A 19,787-nucleotide genomic window follows, 5' to 3' on the forward strand; every position below is an offset into this window, starting at 1 on the left:
TTGGTTTTAGCACACTTATCTCTAAGGAACCTTTTTTGTTCTGATATAATTTACTCATCAAATCACCTTTTCACTCAACATGATGATTTTTGGATTGGGTTTTCCTGTCACCTAGGATACAAGAATACACAGAAGAACGATACAAAAAAGATCTTCATGACCCAGATAACCATGATGGTGTGATCACTCACCTAGAGCCAGACATCCTGGAATGTGAAGTCAAGTGGGCCTTAGGAAGCATCACTACAAACAAAGCTGGAGGAGGTGATGGAATTCCAGTTGAGTTATTTCAAATCCTAAAAGATGATGCTGTGAAAATGCTGCACTCAATATGCCGGCACATTTGGAAAACTCAGCAGTGGCCACAGGACTGGAAAAAGTCAGTTTTCATTTCAATCCCAAAGAAAGGCAATGCTAAAGAATGTTCAAACTACCACACCATTGCACTCATCTCACATGCTAGGAAAGTAATGCTCAAAATTCTCCAAGCCAGGCTTCAACAGTACATGAACCAAGAACGTCCAGACATTCAAGCTGGATTTAGAAAAGGCAGAGGAACCAGCAATCACATAGGCAACATCTCTCGGATCATTGAAAAAGCAAGAGTGTTCCAGAAAAACATATACTTCTTCTTTATAGACTATGCCAAAGCCTTTGACTATGTGGATCACAACAAAATGGAAAATTCTTAGAGAGATGGGAATAGCAGACCACCTGACCTGCCTCGTGAGAGATTTGTATGCAGGTCAAGAAGCAACATTAGAACCCGACATGAAACAAGAGACTGGTTCCAAATAGGGAAAGGAGTATGTCAAGGCTGTAAATTGTCACTGTTTATTTAACTTCTATGCAGAGTACATCATGAGAAATGCTGGACTGGATGAAGCACAAGCTGGAATCATGATTGCCGGGAGAAATATCAGTAACCTCAGATATGCAGATGACACCACCCTTGTCGCAGAAAGCAAAGAACTAAAGAGCCTCTTGATCAAGGTGAAAGAGGATAGTGAAAAAGCTGGCTTAATACTCAACATTCCGATCCCATCACTTTATGGCAAATAGTTGGGGAAATGTTGACAGACTTTATTTTTGGGGGCTCCAAAATCACTGCAGATGGTGATTGCAGCCATGAAATTAAAAGATGCTTGCTCCTTGGAAGAAAAGTTATGAGAAACCTAGACAGCATATTAAAAAGCAGAGACATTCCTTTGCCAACAAAGGTCCATCTAGTCAAAGCTATGGTTTTTCCAGTAGTCATGTACTGATGTGAGAGTTGGACCATAAAGAAAGCTGACTGCAGAAGAATTGATGCTTTTGAACTGTGGTGTTGGAGAAGACTCTTGAGAGTCCCTTGTACTGCAAAGAAATCAAACCAGTTAATCTTATAGGAAATCAGTCTTGAATATTCATTGGAAAGACTGATGCTGAAGCTGAAACTCAAACTTTGGCCACCTGATTTATTTGAAGAACTGACTTATTAGAAAAGATCCCAATGCTGGGAAAGATTGAAGGCAGGAGGAGAAGGTGACGACAGAGGATAAGATGGTTGGACAGCATCACCAACTGGATGGACATGAGTCTGAGTAAGCTCCAGGAGTTGGTAATACACAGGGAAGCCTGGCATGCTGCAGTCCATGGAGTCAAGAGTTGGACATGACTGAGTGACTGAACTGAACTGAACTGATCACCTAGGAAGATAATAGAGTATGAATATTGATCCACTGGGCAATTATATTTCTAATTACTTATGATGAAATATGACTTTTACTGTAAGTAATTTTCATCTGAGTTTGGGTGAAACTGAACTCCCAGAACTTCCGAACTGGAGACTTAACCACAAGCATGAAGTCTTTCTTGCAAGTATCAGATGTAAGTCCTCAGAGTATTTATACAGAGCAGTCAGATATTTACCATTTAATTTCTCATTAAATGGGTGATTCAAAGGAAAGAACACAGAACTGGTATTCTAGAACTGCCTGTGACTTCCTATGTGACCCTGGCCACTAATGAAGTCTCTTATACCTTAACTTCCCTCATTTTTCACATAGAAATACCTGTGTTATATGTGTTTTATTGTGATGATAATAGGAGTCTAGTTGCCGGAGTTTTCCTTCAACAAGCATGTAGGCATTATAAGGAATACAAATATTAAGTATTTGCATTCAAGTTTATAACTTACTGGAGTCAGACTCATAAAAGTAATGTGTAGAGATTCAGAGAATGGAGGACTCTCATTCAGTGACCTATTGGGGTGGTGGTGATGAAGATGATTTAATAAAGGAGGTAGGAGTTAAACTGGATTTTGAGTAATAAGAAAAGTGGTAGAAGAGAGTTATCTGGAAGGGATAAGAGCAGAGAGGCACTGGGATTCTCAGTCTGGCCCCCACCTTTGTTTTCAGAATCATTATTTTCTGCCCACTCCAGACAAAACAATGTTCTCAGGATCACAGACATGTGTCCAGCACATAATAAACAAACTTCCAGGGTTCAGCTTCTACCTTTTCCATTAAAACTTCACCCAAGTGGGATTTATCATGCACTCCTCTGTATTAGTCCAGCTCTTGGTAAGACCTGTTGCCTATTTTGTAGTGCAGTAGTAAACTTCCTTGCTCAATGGTGAACTTTTTTGGAGGCAGGAATCTGGCTTGGCTTTGTAACTCTGTGTTTTGCTCTTATTAAGTAATCGGGAAATTTTATTCCATTGAACTTGCTCCAGGGACCTTGATATCACTCACCAAAGAGAAGGACATGTTAGTATCATCTTAATATCTCTACAGGTTTTAAATTTGGGATCTGCTATTTTCCTTACATCTCTGTGAAGTAGCTATTTTGTTGTTGAAAACTCACATATAAAGAAACTCAGAATGTATTTGGCTAAAATCAAACAACTGGTAAGTGTTGAAGCTGGGTAGGGCTCTTTTAATTTGAAATGGCAACCCACTCCAGTATTCTTGCTTGGAGAATTTCATTTTCAGAAGAGTCTGGAAGGTTGCAGTCCATGAGATTGCGGAGTAGGACTGAGCAAGTAACACACTTACTCTGTGCACTACACCTGTACACCCTGGCATGAAATGGGGGGCGGGGGGGGGGGTAAAGTGTATTAATACTTAATTCTCAGAGCTCTAGTTTTCTCATTTATAAATGGGAGTAATATCACGGACCTCATGGGATTGTTGTAATTTTTTTGTGGGGGTGGGGTGCTGTGCCACTTGTGGGATCCTAGTTCCCTGACCAGGGATCATACATTAATCCCCTGCATTGGAAGCTCTGAGTTCTAACCATTCATCAGCAGAGAGAATTCTCTGTCATGAGAATTAAATGGAAAAACATATGAAATCCCTAGCTCAATGACTAGCACTTAGTGGTCCCTTCTCATCAAACTTCAGATTCATATACATATAAAAAGATAAATAAGAAGTAACCAGTTTGGGAGTGCAAAGAAGATGGATCCTACAGAGAGGAAGGCCCCGTCTGTAAACTTATAGGTTCCAGCCTCTGAGTCACATCATGAGAAATTTTATCGGGCAGTATCCCAGGTGGCTCAGGGGTAAAGAATGTGCCTGTCAATGCAGGAGATGCCAGTCCATCTCTGGGTGGGGGGAGATCCCCTGGAGAAGGAAATAACCATCCACTCCAGTATTCTTGCCTGGGAAGTCTCATGGACAGAGCCTGGTGGGCTACCGTTCACAAGGTCACAAGATAGTCCGACACGACTTAGCAAATAAATGACATCTTGTAAAGACTTAAGATTTTGCATCTTCCCTCACGTCCACCCTCTCATATACTTTTCCTGCCTTAGCATGTGTCCCCTGCAAGGTCTATAGTTGTGTGATTTGTCCAGCTTTGAGGTTAGAGGTTGGCTGAATAACCTCCAAGGCTGGGACCTTAAAAAAATTAGGACCTGGGCTTCCCAGATGGTTCAGCGGGTAAAGAATCCACCTGCCATGCAGGAGACGCAGGAGACACGGGTTCAGTCCCTCCGTGGGGAAGATCCTCTGGAGGAGGATATGGCAACCCATTCCAGGATTCTTGCCTGCAAAATCCCATGGACAGAGGAGCCTGGTGGGCTACAGTCCAAAGTGTTGCAAAGAGTCGGACACGACTAAAAAAATTAACCAAATCATAAATCCTTTCCTATCGGGACTTTAAATAACTACATGGAGGAGCCTATATTAAAAGCAAAAGGGGGAGGAGGCTCATGGATGGTAGTTGACGCCAAACCCACGTAAAACTAAATAAGTGATTTCTAAAATCTTTTTCCGGGCGGCGCGCGGAGCCGGGGGGATACTCTTAAGATTTCTCTTGCGCTCCTAACTCCAGAAATTGGCTGCATTTTAAAAGAAAAGGATTTCAGCTTGGTGGGTTGGTGGCAAAGGTGAATAGACGGGGAATGGTGGGGGAGACCCTGAGGATTCGATTCCTCTGTCTGCCTACTCGCTGGTGGTCACAAGCCCGGGCTAAGCGCCACGGGTCCGCGGAGGCCCGGACCGGGCCAGGTCCGCACACAGGCCGGAGGTGCACGTCCAAGGCCGGGGTTTCCGACCCCTGGGGGTTGGCTTTCGGGCCCTCTTCACGCTTGGGGGCCTCCGCGGGGAAGTCCACAACCCAGGAACCAGACCTAAGCAGGGCGGCAGTGCCCGCGACCCCGGCCTCCGCAGGCAAATAAGGGGTCCTCCCGCCGCTCTCCCGTGGGGCCCCGGCAGGGAGCTAGACTTAGCGACCCCCGCTCGGCGGCCCCGCCCGCCTCTCCCCGCCAGCCCGCGGTGACTTCAACCCTCCCCCAACGCTAGAGGGGCCCCGCCCCCTCCTCGCGGGCTAACGAGTGTCCTCGCGCGCTCGCCCCTTCCCACAGCGTGAGTGTGAGTGAGCTATCCTCCCACCTCGGCCCCCTCACCATTGTTTCCCGTCTTCACCACAAGCCCCTGAATGTAGCCCTTCTCCCATTGGTGTTTACTACCTCCCGCCCCGGTTTAACCAGTGCCCTGGGGCCCCTAGAACGAAAGGAAGGGGCACCCCCAAACCCTTTCCTCCGCGCCTCCTACCCAGGGTCTCCTGTGCGTTTGTTCCCTCCCCCCGCCCGGGTCAGGACTCCATTCAGGGCTCTGTCCCTCTGTCCCCTCCCCCCCTCCCCTGGCTCCCTTTCTCCCTCGGCCCCCTCCCCTCAACGGGTCCTCCTCTTTCTCTCCCCCTCTCTCCTCCCCCTCCCCATCCCTTCCCCCCCACAATGCAGTTCGCGGCGCGGCGGACATGGCGGTGGAGCCCTGAGCTCGTCGTGTCCTGGCCTCCAGCGGCGGCGGCGGTGACGGCGGCTGCGGGAGGCGGAGGGGGAGCGGGAGCCACTGAGATGAGGAGGCGCCGCGCGCGCCTGTAGCTCGCGGGCCTCGCAGGTACGGAGGTTCCGGCCGCGGCGTAGCACCCGGCGCCCGAGGGGGTGTGCTCGAGGCAGGCCGGGCGGCCCCCTCTTCGCCCTCAGGTGCCGCGCCTCGCAGGTGTCGCGGTCCCGGCCCGAGCGCGTATCAGCCGCCCTCTTGGGGCCTGACACTTCTTTCTTTGCTGGATTGGGCATCGGGTGTCCCAGGGGAAGGCGGAGATGAGGGAGGTAGGGGCGGCGGCCTGGGCTTCCTGAGCAGGGCACCGGGGCGCTTTGGGACCGAACTCCACGGTGAGGTTGGGGCTCTCGGCCCCGAGCCGAAACCTGTAGACCCAGGCGGCGGATTTTGAGTTAACGGGATAGGAGTGAATATTCTCTGGGGTCCAGTAGGATTCCCTGTCCTGTGTGCCTTTTCTTTCACCCTGGCTTTGATATAGACTACGTATATAACTTATAGACACACACACGCATATAATACATAATAAATATTTATTCCGGGATCGCCCTTGTCGGGAGGAGAGAAGGCAGAGGTGTCTGTGAGGATTTCGTTTCTTGCTCGCCCGCCTTCTCTCTTCCCCGCCCCCCAGTCGAACGGTGGTAATCAACGCTTTTGACGTGGGAAACTGTGAGATTCGTATTTGTAAACAGACAGCACTCGCCGAGTGTGTTGTACGCCTCCGCGAGAGATTTCAGGTCCTTTTGGTATCCGGATTGCAAAATAATGAGATATTTAGACCTGAAAGAAAGACTTCATCGGGATTTCAAGTCGTATGTGGATGCGATGAATTACTGTTAACAACATTGATTAAATTCTTTTTAGATGATCAAATTTTTAATCAGATGAATTTTGTACCTTGCGCGAGATCTTAGTTTCGGTGTACCATGTTTCTTCGTTTTGGTATATTTTTAATACAAAAGTAGTTCCTTACACATTTGACGTTCTGCTCCCTTTGTGATCTACTTAGTGTCCAGAAATGCAATTCGAATTTTGTATTGTTGGCATGCATTTAGTAATTAGCTGGAATGGATCAGGTTACCTTTTGTTTCCAAAGATCGGCGCCCACCCCCCGCCCCCCCCGCGCCCCACAAGTCTTGTAGTCTCGAAATGTGTAACACTGGGTGAAGCAGAACATAACCCTGTTTCTGTTTTAAAGTGATGAGAACTATTAGTTATTAAAATTGGGTAATCACACCTGGATATGATAATTTAGACATAATGCTATATCAGGGTAGTGAATTGTGGGATAGTTTTTTTTTAAGTTGGTTTTTTTTTTTTTGGTTACTATCAATCAGCATGTTCTGTATGTGAGTAAAATGTACGCTGAAATTTTCTTTAGGCTCAGAACCCTTGTATATATGTATCCTTAGATATTGTTGCACTACACTGCATCCTAATATTGATTAGTCACAACTTGTAAAATTATGAAATATTGATTCATTTAGAAAACGGCTTAAGACAATGAATTTACTAGTATCTAATGTACTATGATCCTTTTATAAACAAATTTTAGAGTGCATCTTAAAAACCGTATACTTTGGGGCAGATAGGAATTTTAAGTTGTTTTAGGCTTTAAAAAGATGATATTTAATGAAAAAACAAAGCTTCCTTGAAATAATACAGAACAGGAAGTGAAAAGTTATTAACATTTAATGTTTTAAGTCTAGCAAAATCTAAATACAAAAAAGAAATTAAAATCTGTTCATTGCCCTAGGTTGTTAGTAACAGATAAACTAACAAGATGTTATCATGAACATAAGTTTAGTTCAGTATTGTAAGTCACTTCTAACATTACATTTAATTTTAACTAATGTAACTGGAACAGAACAGTGTCTACATTATAATTTGAGACCTTTTTAAATAAAAATTTATATTTGTAATTATAAATGTCTCTGATTAATAAAAAACTGTTTAAAGAGAATTTTTTTTAGTTTTGAGTAAAGTCATTTTAGTAAGAGTAATTGGAGAACTTTTTGACCTCAAAGTTAACCTTGACATGCATAATAAGAAGGATTAATTATGTTGTATTCTTTATATAATGTCAAATCAGGATCTTTGGGTAGGAAAAGTTATGAATTTTATTTCTGCAGAAAGTTTCTGGGAAACTTTTTATTTTATAGCAGAAAAGCTATAAATAAGACTTACCTATGAATGTTGATGTCAGTAAATTTTATCCTTTTTTTTAAAAAAACCATTTTGATAAAACAAATTCAGTGAGATGTATTACTTCCTAATGTAAACAGCAAATGGTTGAATTAAGTTGTTACTGCAGATAGAAATATGTTCTAAAAAAGAACAATTCTAGAAAGACTAACAGAGAAGGGGAAGGGATACTGTAGTAAAGCAGGATATGTAGACTTTTTCTCTTCTTATTTTTCGAGGAATTAAGATTGCTTTGCTGAACTAAGTAAATAGAATATTTTTACACTAAACTAAGTTTATACCTGTTTTATTTCAGGCATTGTGCTAGATATGTCCATGTATTTTTTTCACTTGTTCAGTGTAACACCCCTATGAAACTTGTTTTATAAATGAGGAATCTCTGAGTCAGATGTTGGTTAATTTGCTTAAGATCATAGAGTTAGAAAGATTGAAAGCAACTCTGTGTACTCTTCTTATTACATACGCCATGTTGCTTCTGAGATGTGTCAAGAGTTCTCCCAGTTTTGTAGGAGGAACTGCCTGAGGTTGCTCATTCATTCATCATTTAATCATCAAACATTTGCGTTTGTACTTTATGCTAGACATTGCTACATTTTAGAGGTATAAACTTATTGAAGATAGTCTCTTGCTTCAGGGAATTCAATCATATAATCAGTTCAGTCGCTCAGTCATGTCCAACTCTTTGCGGCCCCATGGACTGCAGCACGCCAGGCTTCCCTGTCCATCACAGCTCCTGGAGCTTGCTCAAACTCATGTCCATCGAGTTGGCGATGCCATCCAACCATCTCATCCTCTGTCATCCCTTTCTCCTGCCTTCGCTATTTCCCGGCATCAGGGTCTTTTCTAATGAGTCAGTTCTTTCCATCAGGTGGCCAAAGTATTGGAGTTTCAGCATCAGTCCTTCCAATGAATATTCAGGACTGATTTCCTTTAGTTTAGGATTGACTGGTTTGCTCTCCTCGCTGTCCAAGGGAGTCTCAAGAGTCTTCTTCAACACCACAGTTCAAAAGCATCAATTTTTTGGCACTCAACTTTCTTTATGGTCCAGCTCACATCCATACATGACTACTGGAAAAACAGCTTTAACTATATGGATCTCTGTTGGCAAAGTAATGTCTCTCTCTGCTTTTTAATATGCTGTCTAGGTTGGTCATAGCTTTTCTTTCAAGGAGCAAGTGTCTTTTAATTTCATGGCTGCAGTCTCCATCTGCAGTGATTTTGGAGCCCAAAATAAAGTCTGTCACTGTTTCCACTGTTTCCCCACCTATTTGCCATGAAGTAATGGGACCAGGTGCCATGATCTTTGTTTTTTGGATGTTGAGTTTTAAGCCAGCTTTTTCACTCTTCTCTTTCATTTTCATCAAGAGGCTCTTTAGTTCCTCTTAGCTTTCTGCCATAAGGGTGGTATCATCTGCATATCAGAATTTATTGATATTTCTCCCAGCAATCTTGATTCCAGCTTGTGCTTCAAACAGCCCGGCATTTTGCTTGATGTACTCTCCATATAAAGTAAATAAGCAGGGTGACAATACTACAGCCTTGACATACTCCTTTCTTAATTTTGAACCAGTCTAGTGTTCCATGTCTGGTTCTAACTGTTGCTTCTTGACCTGCATACAGATTTCTCAAGAGGCAGACACACAATAGTCTGGTAGTTTTAAATGGGTATTTGATTTACAATGATAATAAGTAACTTACTGCATAGTTACTATTTGTTAATTTCTTTCCAAAGATCTTAGACTATTAACTCAGTCCTCACAACAGCTTATAAATTATCAGCATTTATAGGTGAGGAAGGTAGCTGCAGAAAGACTAAATAGCTTGGATAAGATCTCAGAGCTAGTTTGCTGCTGAGCCAGGAATTGAACTCTGGTTCTCTAAGTCTAGAGTTAGAGCTCTTAACCATTATGCTATGTTGCACCTCAAGCTTAGGTTGTCAACATTTAGTATGCAGAGAGTGTTAAGTTCAAAATAGTCACATAGGTTGTCAAAAACTATCTTGTAAGAACATAGAGTATGAATTATACATGATGAAATTTAATTGCATTTTGTTAGTCTTAGCTGTACATTGTAGTTTAAATAATTTAATAATTAAAATTGATTGGTCATTAACTATTTAAGCTCAATCTTGTGCTGAGTGTTAGTTTAGGTCAGTGATATTCAAACTATGTGTGGGGAATCTTTTGGGGGTTTCTGAGTCATAATTGTTTTCATAGTAATGTTAAGATTTTTCTCTTTTCATTTTCTCACCTGGAATGTAGAATGATAGATACATGTGAAAACATTATTGCTTTGATGGCTATTGGAATGTGTAATCGTATATATTTTTTTTGCTTTTGCTTTGAGATATAATTTTCAGTACCATAAAACTCACTCTTTTAAAACATGCAGTTCAGGGACTTCCCTAGTGGTCCAGCAGTTAAGATTTCATGCTTCCATTGGAGGGAACACAGGTTTGATTCCTGGTTGGGGAACTAAGATCCCGCATTCCACGAGGTGTGGCCCAAAAAAAAGCATGCAGTTTTCAGTGTATGTTCATAAGCTTATGTAACCATCACCATTATTTAATTACAGAACATTTTCATCTTCCTCCAAGAAACCCTGTGCCCTTTAGCAATCACCCTGCACTCCGCCCACCCCACCCCCCACCCCCCTCAAGCTTTTGGCAACCGCTGAACTGCTTTTCTGTCTTTGAAATTGCCTACTTTGGACGTTTCATATAAGTAGAATCATATAACATGTGGCTTTTTGTGCCTGGTTTTTTTCATTGAAGCATAATGTTTTCAAGGTTCATCCATAATATATCGTGTATTAGCACTTCATTCCTTTTTATGGTTGAATAATACTACATTGTATGGAATGTATTCTATGGAGATACCACATATTGTTTATCCATTCATCATTTGATAGACATTTGGGTTTTTTCCACTTTTTGGCTATTACAAATACTGTTGCTTTGAACATTCATGTATAAGTTTTTGTGTGGATATATGTTTTAATTTCTCTTGGATATCTACCCAGGAGTGGAATTGCTAAGGGTTTTGATACATTTATGTTTAACTTTATGGAGGACCTGCCGAACTATTCCCGAGAGGCTTCACTATTTTTTATTTTCACTAGTAATATATGAGGGTTCTGATTTCTACCCATCCTCACCAACACTTGTTATTGTCCATCTTTTAAATTATAGCTATCTAATTGGTGAAGTGGTATCTCATTGTGGTTTTGATTTGCAGTTCCTTAATGACTAACGATGTTGAGCATCTCTTCATATGTCTGTTGGCTTTTTGTATATTTTATTGGGAGAAATATCTATTTAAATTCTTTGCTCATTTAAAAAATTGGATTATTTGTCTTATTGTTATAAAGAGTTTTTTATATATTCTGGATATTAGATCCTTGTTAGATAAATGATATGCAAAAATGTTCTTCCCTTTTGTGAATTGTCTATTCATTTTCTTTTTCAAATGTAAGAATTGTGGCAAAATAGGCATAAAAGTTACCATTTTAATAATTATTAAGTGTATATTCAGTGATATTAGGTACATTCACAGCGTTGCACAAATCATCACCACCATCCATGTTCAGAACTTTTTCCTTTTTCCTGTTCTGTGCCCACTAAGCAATAACTCTTCATTCCCTCCTCTCCTCAGTCCCTAGCAGCCATCATTCTACTTTCTGTTTCTATGACTTTGACTACTGTATGTAATTAGAGTCATATAATATCTGTCCTTTTGTGACTTGTTTACTTCATTTAGCACAGTGTCTTCAAGGTTCTTCTATGCTCTAGTATGTATCGGAATTTCCTTCCTTTTTAAGGCTGAATAATGTTTTATTGCCTTTATGTATATACCATATTTTGTTTTTCCAGTCATCTGTTGATAGACACTTTGGTTGCTTCTGTGTTTCGGCTTTTGTGAATAATGCTGCTGTGAATATGGGCATACAAATATCTGTTTGGGTTCCTGCTTTCTGTTCTTTGGAAATATACCTAGAAGTGGAATTGCTGGATTATGTGGTAAATCTTTGTTTAATTTTTTGAGGAATTGCCATTTTGTTCATTTTCTGGAGTGTTTTTTCAAGCACCCACCCAGGTTTTAGGTTTTGATAAAGTTATATTTATTTTTTCTTGTGCTTCCAGAGTCATGTATAAGATAAGCAAAGATTATAAAAATTTACACCTATGTTTTCTTCTGACAGTTTTGCAGTTTTAGCTTTTACATTTAGTTCTTTGACCCATTTTTAGTTAATTTTTATATGTGTTGTGAGGTAGAGGTCCAACTTCATTCTTTTTCATGCGACTGTCCAGTTGTCCCAGCATCATGTATTGGCAAGACTGTTATTTCCCTTGTTGAATGGTCTTGGCATCATTGTTGAAATCAGTTGACCACAAATGTCTCTGTTTATTTCTGGACTCTCAATTGATTCTTGATTCTCCATTGATTTGTATGTCTGTGCTTATACCAGTACCACCCCCCCAGTCTTGATTACTGTAGCTTTGTAGAAAGTTTGAAGTTGGAAAATTGAAGTTGAAGTTTTGAGTTCTCCAACTTTACTTTCCTTTTTCAACATTGTTTTGGCTGTTCTTGAAGTGAAGTCACTCAGTCGTGTCTGACTGTTTGCGACCCCATGGACTGTAGCCTACCAGGCTCCGCTGTCCATGGGATTTTCCAGACAAGAGTACTGGAGTGGTTTGCCATTTCCTTCTCCAGGGGATCTTCCTGACCCAGGGATCAAACCCCAGGTCTCCCGCATTGCAGGCAGATGCTTTGGCTGTTCTTAGTGCCTTGTATTTCCATGTGAATTTTAGGATCTGTTTGTCAGTTTTTGAAGAAAACCTTGTATTTCTTTTGTTAAGTTTATTTCTGAGTATTTTATTCTTTTTGAAGCAATTGTAAATGGAATTTTGTACTCTTCATTGCTAGTGGATAGAAATACAATTGATTTTTGTATGTTGATCCTGGATAGCACCCTTGCTAGGCTAATTTATTAGCTCTAATTACTTTTTTGTAGATTCCTTACGACTTTATATATGAGATCATGTCATCTGCAAATATAGGTCGCTTTACTTCTTCCTTTCCATTCTGGATGTCTTTTATTTCTTTTTCTTACCTAATTGCCCTGGCTAGTAGACTATTGAATAGAAGTGAAGACAGTAGGGAATTTCCTGGCGGTCCAGTAGATAGGACTTGGTGCTTTCACTTCCACAGTCCAGGTTTAACCCCTAATTGGGGAATTAAGATTCCACAAGCTGCACAGCCTAAATAAATAAATAAAATTAAAACAAAGTGAAGACAACAGATATTCTTGTCTTGTTTCTGTTCTTAGAGGAGAAAACATTTAGTCCTTCACCGTAAGTGTAATGTCACATGCGGTATTTCTGTCAGATTGACGAGAGTTTCTTTCTATTCCTAGTTTGTTGAGTTTTTTTTTTTACTGTAAAAGGACATTAGATTTTATCAAATCCTTTTTTCCTGTCAGTTGAAACAACTCTGTGGTTTTTGTCCTTTATTAATATGATGCATTACATTGATTGGTTTTCATATTGAACCAAACTTGTATTCCTAGGTTAGAATACACTTTATCCTGGTATATAACCTTTCATTGCTGGATTTGGTTTGCTAGAATTTGTTGAGGATTTTATATCTATTTTCATAAGAGACATTGGTGTATAGTTGTCTTGTAATTTCTGGATTTGGTACTAGGGTAATATTGGCCTTATAGAGTAAGTTAATAGTGTGTTGTTGTATTTGAAAAATTTCTCAGTTTTACTATCTAATGGTATTAAGTACCAGTAGCTAAATACACAAAAACAAAAGTCCTTTGGATTCTTAGTAATTTTTTGAAGTATAAATGCGTCCTGAGGTCAAAAAGTTTGAAAACTGCTGGTTTAGGCTAAAGACATACCCTAGTGCCCAAGCAATGAACCAAAAAATAGGTCTCTTCTTTCTTGTCATAAACCAGTCCCATTTGTGTCATTTTACTCAAGTTATACACTCAAGGTGTCTCAATAAATAAAGTGAAAACACTACCAGACTGTGTTAACTTTACAGATGTGAAAAGATAAATGAATGGGCATATTAGACATATATATGTTAGCTAATGCTGTATCTTCAAAACAAATCTTTTTTTAAACTGAAAATTTTGTAAGAGCTGCAGGACTTTTATAGCCACTTATGGTATTGTTATGAGTGTCTTGTATTCTGTCATACAGGTAAAAAATGGCTAGTTTGTGTTTGTAAATTGTGTTTACGCTTTCTGTGATAGTACCAGTTTATTTTATTTTATTTTTTTGATAGTACCAGTTTTAAACCAATGATTCTCGCTATATGAGAGGTACACTTCCTTAGGAAGGTATTTCATAATTGCTTTGGAAGGTCCTTTAAACCACTCACAGCTAGCCTTTCCCATCCCCCATTCTTGTGTTCCTCTTTACTTCTATTGGACATGTATTTTATTTCTTGGATGTGTTAGAAAAAAAACCGGGAACCATTATTCTAAATCCTCTTAAGAGGTGTGTAGCTTTTTTCCCCTCACACCTGCTTCCTTAAAGCCAGAAAACCAGACCCATGTTTTTCTAATTAGTGTCTGTTTATTCTTCTATCCTCCTCTACAACTTCTCTTAAGACTGGTACTCTACTGGCTGTTTCTTACCTGACTTTGTCATTTCAATCTAGGAACTTCTATGTCACTCCCCTGTGTTCACTGATACTTTGGTATAATTCTTCATATCATATCAGGCAGTTGGAAGTGTAACATTGAAGGTTACCTAACATCTTAACTTTATTTTTCCTTAATTTCTGTATTCCAGTGGTATTCAACTTTCTTTGATGCGGCTACTCATATGGTTCATAAATGGTTCTACTTCTGACCAAAATCTCCTTAATATCTGTATACATCTTCCTCACTTCTTCAGTTTTCTCATCTATCCCTGATCTTTTTGTATAACCTCTTTTGAGTTTTATCCCTAGCTTTCGCCAGTATCATCACTGTTGTGTTGTCTTCAGTTCAGTTCAGTCGCTCAGTCATGTCTGACTTTTTGCGACCCCATGGACTGCAGCACGCCAGGCTTCCCTGTCCATCACCAACTCCTGGAGCTTAACTCAAACTCATATCGAGTTGGTGATGCCATCCAATACCCTATTGAAATATTCATCCTGTTAATCCCTTTCCCAGAATAATTTAAATATCTGCAAATTGTATAAACTAGTAGACTGGTGTTTTATATATGTAGTTAGGCCTTTAACCCAGCCTGGCAGTATTTCAGTCAGGTTTCTTTCCTGTTTCTCACTTTTGGTATTGTTTTTCTCTGATTGTAAGTCCTCTACTGCCCTCTGCCTTTCTCAGTTAGTGCTGGCCTTCTGTTTCATAGAACAGTGTTATAAAACTTACTTTCCCCACAGTTCTTTCAGATGTTAATAGGTTGTCCTGGGAAAAATTTTTTTTTAGTCAAATAAATCTGGAAAATGTTGCAAATTAGATCTTTCTCTTAGAGATTTGCAGTGCTTATTACCATACCAAAGCATCTTCTGGGAAGAAATCCATTTACCTTCAACACAGCTTTTCCCTCTCCACAATCCCAGCAAAATTGCTTGTAATAAGATCCTAAATAACCTCCTAATACTTTTTAATAATAATTGGTAATTACTTTTACTTACTTTAGTAGCATCTCTTTTTCCTCTCATCTCTGTCTTCCTCTTCTGCAGAAGTTAATCTAAAGCAGAAATTGTGCCACTCTTCTGCTTATAATCTATGGCTTCTCTTTGCTAAAGTCTAAACTTGACTCGGTATGTAAATATGTGTACCAATTTACATTCCCAGTTCATCTCCTGTATTCATCATTATGCATGCTATTTTGCATCCTAAAAAACTTGTTAAAATTTTATAAATGTATTTTTTCTAGTATATACAGATCTTATTCCTTCTTACTCCCTTTCTCAAGTGAAAAATTCTTTCACAGCTCAATTACCTTTATGATGAACACTTTTTCTTAGGCTCTTTCCTCAGGGTTTCCTTAACGTATGTCATGTAATATTGTTATTATTTGTTTATATGACTGTCTCCTCTTTTATACATGAGACTATTCTATTATCTTTGTATTCCCAGCTTTTTTTTTTTTTGTATTCCCAGCTTTTAACTGAACACCTTTTGTGTTAATGTTGACGATCTTTGTTAAAACACAGTCCATGTTTATATTTGTTTATCTGAACAAGTGCAGGCCTAGCTACATAATTTGCAGGACATATTGAGAAATAAAAATCTAAAGTCCCTAGTTCAGAAGGCAGGAAAAAGTGCTGTTAAAGTTACTAAAACGTAAAATTTTTTTCTTTCTTCTTTGATCTTTCTCTTAGCTTGTCATGTTTATTTACTTTTTAATGTCATTCTAAATAAAGAACAGTTGAAATTATTGAATTATCAATATTAAACATGAATTTTACTCTTCATCTTTATATTGTGCAATGCCAGTTTTAAATGCAAATATATGACTATTTAACTCTTATGTGAAATTGATGGTATTTCATAGCTTATACATGTATATTTCATTCTTTCCAGAACAGGGAAAACACTGTGTAAAACTTACTCAACTGTTTTTATTTAGTTTCTTATACTTGCACATTCTGCCAACAGTCTCTACCTTTGATTTGGCAGAACTGAAAGGTAAAGGACCTGTGACTTCTTCCCTCTGTCTTTCCCTTTCCTTCTGTTGTCACTTTTATCATAAGTGGTTAGTTAATACAGGGAAGTAACATGAGTAAGAAAAGACCTGATAGACTTTTTGGTAATTCATGTTTCTTAGAATTGATTGCCTTTCCTCTGTGAAGAAAGTTATATTTTAAATAGAAAATACGACTTCTTGGGCTGTTACTATCCTTGCTTACCTGGTTGTAGACAACATGCTTACTTTATGTCCCTTTGCGTTTCGCTAAACTCCCACACATCATGGACCCACTGCTACCCTGTGTTCACAGGGCATCACCAAGGCTCTAAGAGCAAAGTAGAAAGGAATGGCAGGTAGACACTTTGCATCTATCTCTTCTGCTCTCTTGCCTCTTCCTTTGTCCCACAAGACTTCACTACCAAACACAAGTTCAAAGATAAAGTTATTAAGAATATCAAGTTGATGACAGGAGAGCTTTAAATCAAGCATAGTGTCTTTCTGAGTATGGAGCCCTGTTTAACTGCACAGATCACATGACCATGAAATTAGCCCGAAACAAAAGGACTGGAGGAAATAGTAACATGTGTGGAGACAAAGAGATTGCCTTATTTCACCTTGTGATAAGCCCTGTTGCTACTACCTTATTTTGAGGTATTCTGAGGGTTGTGTTCCTTATTGCCTTGAAATTAGGTGTAGCCATGTGGCCCTTTTTTTGGCAAATGAAATGTGAATGAAGGCAACCTAGTGCTATTCTTTCTGCCTCTGTTTTGCTAATATGGGAGGTGAGATGAGATTAAAGCAGCTTGGCATGCTGAACCAGTGCATGAAGGACAGCTGCCTTAGAGAGTTACCTTAATTCCAAAAGCATTTTGCATGAGTTGTTAAATCAGTTTGTTATGATAAGCATTAGTTGTAGGAGTTGTTACCACAGCATAACCTGGCCCATTCCAAACGGTATGGATGTGAAATTTCAAAATGAGTGCGTTGTTAGAAGCACAAGCATTGGAGGGCCAGCACAGTTATATATCACAGTTTTTGGACCTATGGGGCAAGCTAAGTCTCCTTAGCAAACAACACTTAAAAAGTGTTAGCTACATTATTTACCCGAATACCCAAGAGCTGCTTGATACTGGAGGAATGAGGAACTTTCTGGTGTATATAGCATCACAGAACTCTTCCTGTAGATAGAGCTCATTCTTGATTATTTGTTTATAAGGAAAAAGAGGAAAGGCTGGCTTGGATAATTAGGGAATCCAGATGATCTCCATATCTCAGGGGAAAAAAACTCAAAAAACAATTGGCGACCTCAAGCTATTTTAATCAACAAATTGCTAGTGAAAAGAAGCATGACCTCAGCTTCTTTGACCAGTGGCCAAAAAAGCTTACCTAGATGAACATAGAAGGAAAAGACTTGAGTAGGGTGGGGGGTTCAGGATGGGGAACACATGTAAATCTATGGCTGATTCATGTCAATGTATGGCAAAAACCACTACAATATTGTAAAGTAATTAGCCTCCAAATAATAAACATAAATGAAAAAAATTAAAAAAAAAAAGAAAATACTTGAGTAATCTAGAAAACGTAGCTAATGGGGATTTAGATGAGGATTTAGATAATTTAGTTTAGAAATCCCATTTATTTACAAAACTGAATTTTCGAGAAGGGGGTGTGGTTCTACATGCCTTTGATCATAAAATCTCTGTCAGTTGATTTACCCATATAAAAAGTTATGCTTTTTTAACCTTTAGCTATTTTAGAGTTGATTAACGTTTAAAAATCGAGCTTTGTGATACTTTATATAAGCTTAATACACATTGTTTTGACTTTTTGAGTTAAAATTTTTTTTATTGTGGTAAAGGATCAAAGTGAAAGTGGTTCAGTTGTGTCCGAATCTTTGTGACCCCGTGGACTGTATAGTCTCCGGGCCAGAATACTGGAGTGGGTAGCCTTTCCCTTCTCCAGGAAATCTTCCTGACCCAGGAATCGAAACGGGGTCTCCTGCATTGCAGGTGGATTCTTTACCAACTGAACTATCAGGGAAGCCATAATGTGGTAAAGGATACATAACATTAAGTTTACTGTTTAACCTTTTTAAGTGTACATCTCAATGACATTAGAACATTCACGATGTTGTGCAACTATCACCACTATTTATTTCCAGAGTTTTTTTTTTTAATCATCCCAAACAGAGACTCTACCCATTAAACAATGACTCCCTATTTCCCACACCCCCAGCCCCTGATAACTTCTGTTCTACTTTCTGTTCCTATGAATCTACTAATTCTAAATCTTATACAGTTGGAATCATGCAATGTCTATCCTTTTGTAAGTGGCTTATTTAGCATGATGTCCTTGAGGTTCATCCATGTTGTAGCATGTGTCAGAGTTTCCTTCCTTTAAATGGCTGAGAAATATTCCATTGTATGTATATATCCCAATTTGTTTATCCATTCTTCTGTTAATAGATGCTTGGTTGCTTCTACCCTTTGGCTGTTGTGAATAGTATTGCAGTGAACATGATGTTCAAATATCTGAGTCTCTACTTTCAGTTCTTTTGAATATATGCCTACAAACAGAATTGCTGGATCATATGGCAATTCCATGTTTAAGTTTTTGAGGAACTTCCAACTGTTTTCTGCATCAGCTGCATTATTTTAGTTTCATCAGCAGTTGCATGAGAATTCCCACTTGTTTTGTTTTTGCTTTTGTTGCCTTTGCTTTTGGTATCAAATCCAAAAAATCACTGCCAAGTTGGATGTCAAGGATGAAAGTTTAAATTTTGATGAAGTCCAATTTATCTATTTTTTTCTTTTGTCCATGCCCTTGATGTCATATTTAGAAAATGTTGCCAAACTATGAAGATTTATAGTTTTTATGTGGTTATATGTATGTATATGTTTGTGTAACTTAGTGTATAAGGTATAGTTTTAGTATAGGGGTTAAATTTAGATCTTTGTCCTTTTGTTTTTATCTTTCACTTGTTTACTTCTGAAAATACAAGTATATATATTCTTTTTCTTACAAAAAGTTAGTTTACTATGCATGCCTGTGTATATTACTTTTTTTTCACTTAGCAGTGTATTTTCAGTATCGCTCCATAGCAGAATAGAGATTTCCTCATTTTGTTTTACATCTCTATGGTTATATATTTTGTTTTATGATAGTTTTTCTGTAATTTTTCAAGTGACTCAAATGGTCATTTGTGTTCTTTCCCTGTCTGCTTTTTTTACATTTAGTGTCTTGTTTTATTTGATCCATTTTGAGATAATTTTTGTAACTGGCAGAAGGTCAGAAGCCAGCTTCATTCCTTTGAACAGAAATGAATTCAGGAAATACAGGAATACATTCAGGAAAACTGAATCAGCATTTGTCCTTACCCCTATTCAATACTATCAGCATTGTCAAGTTGAATGCCCATGTGTGTGATGATCTATTTATTGGTTCTGTTCCATTGTATGTCTTTCTTATGCAATTATCAGACTGTTTTGGTTATTATAGCTTTGTCTAGAAAGCTTTGAAGTAATAAAGTGTTACTCTTCCAACATTTTTATTTTTTTAGATTGTTTTGCCTATTTAGAGTCCTTTGAAATTCCATA

The 19,787-nt window shown here is 39.0% G+C and overlaps 1 protein-coding gene across 7 annotated transcripts in view; it reads left to right on the forward strand.

Annotated features, from left to right (window-relative positions):
* Positions 1–5,228: 5,228 nt before the first annotated feature.
* The window catches only part of TUT4 (terminal uridylyl transferase 4), a 129,187-nt gene continuing 114,628 nt past the window's right edge, over positions 5,229–19,787 (forward strand). For all 7 annotated transcript variants that reach the window (XM_061121886.1, XM_061121881.1, XM_061121885.1 and 4 more), the window contains exon 1: positions 5,229–5,387. The gene's annotated coding sequence lies outside the window, so the exon portion shown is untranslated. The remainder of the gene's footprint in view (positions 5,388–19,787) is intronic.

The sequence above is a fragment of the Dama dama genome, chromosome 20, assembly GCF_033118175.1.
Source record: "Dama dama isolate Ldn47 chromosome 20, ASM3311817v1, whole genome shotgun sequence".
Classification (NCBI taxonomy): Eukaryota; Metazoa; Chordata; class Mammalia; order Artiodactyla; family Cervidae; genus Dama; species Dama dama.